General features: G+C 41.3%; 1 pseudogene; it reads right to left on the reverse strand.

Moving 5' to 3' along the window:
- Window positions 1–4,190, reverse strand: part of LOC139026000 (ribosomal protein S6 kinase-related protein-like) — a 22,360-nt pseudogene extending 18,170 nt beyond the window's left edge.
- Between the last annotated feature and the right edge of the window lie 1,200 nt (window positions 4,191–5,390).

Here is a 5,390-nt window from a genome sequence, read left to right on the forward strand (position 1 = left end):
TATTTTAATTCCAGGTTGTAAGGCAACAAAATAGGAAAAATGCCAAGGGGGTGAATACTTTCCCAAGCCACTGTAGACCTACCAGAAATCACCAAAACGTTTTTTCCCTTTTAATAGCAATTTCTCAAGCAATAATTGTGCTAGGACTGTCTGGAAGTAATCTGAGTGGGGGAAACGAAAAGTACCTGTTATTGGCAGAAAAATKTCTTATTGGGCTCCCGAGTGGCACAGCGGTCTAAGGCACTGCATCTCAGTGCTAGAGGCATCASCACAGACCCTGGTTCGATTCCAGGCTGTATCCCAACCAGCCGTGATTGGGAGCCCCATAGGGCAGCAAACAATTGGCCCAGTGTCATCCAGGTTAGGGTTTGGCCTGGGTAGGCCATCATTGTAAATAAGAATTTGTTCTTAACTGACTTGCCTAGTGAAAAATAAATAAATTACAATTATTGGTCTATTAACTAATTTGATGTCACCAGGCAGGGCAAAACTCCATCCCACCAAAACAGGCAGAAATTATGAATATGCCATTTTAGTGTAAGAGCTGTTTRAAAAGACTGAAAACATAAATAATATATATAATAATATAATGCTATATATAAAACACAGGAAAATCCCAGTAGACTGTACTGGGCCTTTTACACACATTCACTCAACCACAGAGTACAGTGACTACACACATACATACATATACAGATGAAGTCAGAAGTTTACATACACCTTAGCCAAATACATTTAAACTCAGTTCTTCACAATTCCTGACATTTMATCCTCGTAAAAATTGTCTTAGGTCAGTTAGGATAACCACTTTATTTTAAGAATGTGAAATGTCAGAATAATAGTAGAGAGAATGATTTATTCCAGTGGGACAGACATTTACATACACTCAATTAGTATTTGGTAGTATTGCCTTTAAATTGTTTAACTTTGGTCAAACTTTTTGGGTAGTGTTCCTCCAGCTTTCCACAATAAGTTGGGTGAATTTTGGCCCATTCCTCCTGACAGAGCTGGTGTAACTGAGTCAGGATTGTAGGCCTCCTTGCTCGCAAACGCTTTTTCAATTCTGCCCACAAATGTTCTATAGGATTGAGGTCAGGGCTTTGTGATGGCCACTCCAATACCTTGACTTTGTTGTCCTTAAGCCATTTTACCACAACTTTGGAAGTATGCTTGGGGTCATTGTCCATTTGAAAGATCCATTTGCGACCAAGCTTTAACTTCCTGACTTGATTCTTGAGATGTTGCTTTAATATATCCACATATTTTCCTTCCTCATGATGCCATCTATTTTGTTAAGTGCACCAGTCCCTCCTGCAGCAAAGCACCCCCACAACATGATGCTGCCACCCCCGTGCTTCATGGTTGGGATGGTGTTCTTCGGCTCGCAAGCCTATCCCTTTTTCCTCCAAACATAACGATGGTCATTATGGCCAAACAGTTCTATTTTGTTTTTCATCTACCAGAGGAAATTTCTCCAAAAAGTATGATCTTGTCCCCCATGTGCAGTTGCAAACCGTAGTCTGGCTTTTATATGGCGGTTTTGGAGCAGTGGCTTCTTCCTTGCTGAGTGGCCTTTCAGGATATGTCGATATAGGACTCGTTTTACTGTGGATATAGATACTTTTGTACCTGTTTCCTCCAGCATCTTCACAAGGTCCTTTGCTGTTGTTCTGGGATTGATTTGCACTTTTTGCTCCAAAGTACGTTCATCTCTAGGAGACAGAACGCGTCTCCTTCCTGAGCGGTATGACGGCTCCGTGGTCCCATGGTGTTTATACTTGCGTACTATTGTTTGTACAGATGAACGTGGTACCTTCAGGTGTTTGGAAATTGCTCCCAAGGATGAACCAGACTTGTGGAGGTCTACAAATTTTTTCTGAGGTCTTTGTTGATTTCTTTTGATTTTCCCATGATGTCAAGCAAAGAGGCACTGAGTTTGAAGGTAGGCCTTGAAATACATCCACAGGTACACCTCCAATCGACTCAAATTATGTCAATTAGCCTATCAGAAGCATCTAAAGCCATGACACATATTTCTGGAGTTTTCCAAGCTATTTAAAGACACAGTCAACTTAGTGTATGTAAACTTCTGATCCACTGGAATTGTGATACAGTGAATTATAAGTGAAATAATCTGTCTGTAAACAATTGTTGGAAAAATGACTTGTGTCATGGACAAAGTAGATGTCCTAACCGACTTGCCAAAACTATAGTTTGTTTACAAGAAATTTGTGGAGTGGTTGAAAAACGAGTTTTAATGACTCCAACCTAAGTGTATGTAAACTTCCGACTTCAACTGTATCTACACATACATATATATACACATACACTACTGTTCACTGTGTTTTATATATAGTATTATATTATTATAACTTTCAGGTAGTATTTCAGACAGCTTCATTAAATTAGCCTGCAAACACCAGTCTCAACGTCAACAGTGAAGAGGCGACTCCGGGATGCTGGCCTTCTAGGCAGAGTTCCTCTGTCCAGTGTCTGTGTTCTTTTGCCCATCTTAATCTTTCTTTTTATTGGCCAGTCTGAGATATGGCTTTTTCCTTGCAACTCTGCCTAGAAGGCCAGCATCCCAGAGTCGCCTCTTCACTGTTGACATTGAGACTGGTGTTTTGTGGGCACTATTTAATAAAGCTGCCAGTTGAGGACTTGTGAGGCATCTGTTTCTCAAACTAGACACTCTAATGTACTTGTCCCTGCTCAGTTGTGCACCGGGGCCTCCCACTCCTCTTTCTACTGGTTAGAGCCAGTTTGCGCTGTTCTGTGAAGGGAGTAGTACACAGCGTTGTATGAGATCTTCAGTTCTTGGCAATTTCTCTCTATGGAATAGCCTTCCTTTCTCAGAACAAGAATAGACTGACGAGTTTCAGAAGAAAGGTCTTTGTTTCTGGCCATTTTGAGCCTGTAATCGAACCCAAAATGCTGATGCTCCAGATACTCAACTAGTCTAAAGAAGGACAGTTTTATTGCTTCTTTAATCAGGACAACAGTTTTCAGCTGTGCTAACATAACTGCAAAAGGGATTTCTAATGATCAATTAAAATGATAAACTTGGATTTGCTAACACACGTGCCATTGGAACAGAAAGTGATGGTTGCTGAAGTGATGGGCCTCTATACGCCTATGTAGATTTCCATTAAAAATCAGCCGTTTACCAGCAGCAATAGTCATTTACAACATTAACAATGTCTACACTGTATTTCTGATCAATTTGATGTTATTTTAATGGACATTTTTTTTTGCTTTTCTTTCAAAAACAAGGACATTTCTAAGTGACTCTTTTGAACGGTAGTGTATATTCACATACATAGATATACATACATAGATCGATAAGAGAGAGCACAACAGATGAACGTAGGCTAAGCGTTCTATCTGCCGTTAAACGTCCCAACGCCTCACTACACAGTGGGCTAACTTGTGTATTGTTGCGCATTACAGTTGTATGTTCATTCATGCATCATGTCAGTATTATCATCTGTAGAGAACAGAACAACACGACCGGGCCACATACCGCACTGTCGTTATTATCACACTATTACTGGGACGGCGCCATCTGAAATAACACCCCCTAGTTAATATACTACATATTGCAATAATGTAACATAGGATAATATTATATGGACAGATCCTAGATCAGCACTCTGTGATGCTTTGTGGCCCTGATCTCATGCATTGACAGTGAAACAGTTTTGCGTAGCTAACTATATGAGCTGGTGTTAAATTAATARGTTAAACCCCAGCAACTCTCACTGATGCTGATGCAGTCATAGTCCGTGAAGTTTCAGCGTCAAGGACGGCCAGAGAATCCACAAATGTGCTTCAAACCCCCCGCAGCGGTATACCTGTTGCCCTCTACCTGAGAGAGAGGAGGAGTCCTGCTATTTCACCTTGCTGGCTTTACTGGCGTCCGCCCCCATCTGGTCTGTCTCTCTCGGCTTGTTGTCATCCACCACGACACTGCTTCTTCATCATCCTGCTAGCATCATCACCCTCCTCATCCTAGCCCTCACTCAAACACAATCCGCAGCCTGCGCAACACACACGGGTTCTCCCCGGCGACTACACTATGGCCGGCCGTCGGTAGGTAAAACATTAGTAGCTAGTACTTCCTAAAGTCTTCCACCGTGTTGTCGTCGTCAACAGCAGACAGAGCAGATTTAGMGACATAAACAAGATAATCCCTTCTGTGGGTCACGTCACCCCGACATCCGCCCACATGGCGCTTATCCAATCAGACTGGGAGCCCGTAGCGTTAGACCCGCCCCTCCTCTGAAAGGAGATTCTGTCTTTATGAACTCTTGAATTATTTAAACATACAGAGAAAACACAATAAAGACAATTTACCAACCTGATAAAAAGGAATCTTGTTGATAAACTCTTGTAGATTACTGTTGTTCAGCTGTTAATGTAATGTAGTTGACAGATGAAGTTTGAATCTTGTAGATACACAGAGGACAGTAAATACTGTTGTTCAGCTGTTAATGTAATGTGGTTGGCAGATGAAGTTGAAAAGAACAAATTAATCAATAAAGGTTTTTATCCAGTTGAATCCCAACTGCAGTGGTCATTTAATTTACTATGTGGCAGGCTGAGGCAGTAGCCTGTATATCTTCTCACTCTCATTAGTGATTCCTGGTCCGCTCAAATCAAAATCAAATAACATGTTTCTCCAATCAAGTTSCAGAAACATCTCAAGGATGATCAAATGGAAACAGGATGCACCTGAGCTTAATTTAGAGTGTCATAGCAAAGGGTCTGAATACTAATGTAAATWCGTTTTTTAAGTTTATTATTTGTAATACATTTGCCAAAAAATTATAAAAAACGTTTTTTGTTTTGTCACTATGGGGTATTGCGATGTCACTATGGGGTATTGTGATGTCACTATGGGGTATTGTGATGTCACTATGGGGTATTGTGTGTAGATTGATGAGGGAAAACAATAATTTCATCCATTTTAGAATAGGTCTGTAACGTAAACAAATGATAGAAAAAGTCAAGGGGTCTGAATACTTTCCTAATGCACTGTACAGTCTAGTGAGTGTGCGTAGGGTCAGTGCAGATTGTCTGGGTAACCATTAATGAACTATTTAACAGTCTTAATGCTCAGGTACCATTTGTTGGACGGTAGCAGAGTGAACGATCTTTGGCAATTCTTAGAGGTCCTGGATGGCAGGGAGCTCGGCCTCAGTATCTAAGGGGGTGTGAGGCAAATCTCAGCCCAGCGCCTGATGCAGTGTGCTCAGCTGGCAGAGGAAAGCAGGTCCCTGATCACTGGAGGGTTGGGATTCACACACATACAGACACCATGACACACACACACACACATACCATGACACACACACACACATACAGACACCATGACACATACACACACA

Source organism: Salvelinus sp. IW2-2015, unplaced genomic scaffold (assembly GCF_002910315.2).
Source record: "Salvelinus sp. IW2-2015 unplaced genomic scaffold, ASM291031v2 Un_scaffold3713, whole genome shotgun sequence".
Taxonomy (NCBI): domain Eukaryota; kingdom Metazoa; phylum Chordata; class Actinopteri; order Salmoniformes; family Salmonidae; genus Salvelinus; species Salvelinus sp. IW2-2015.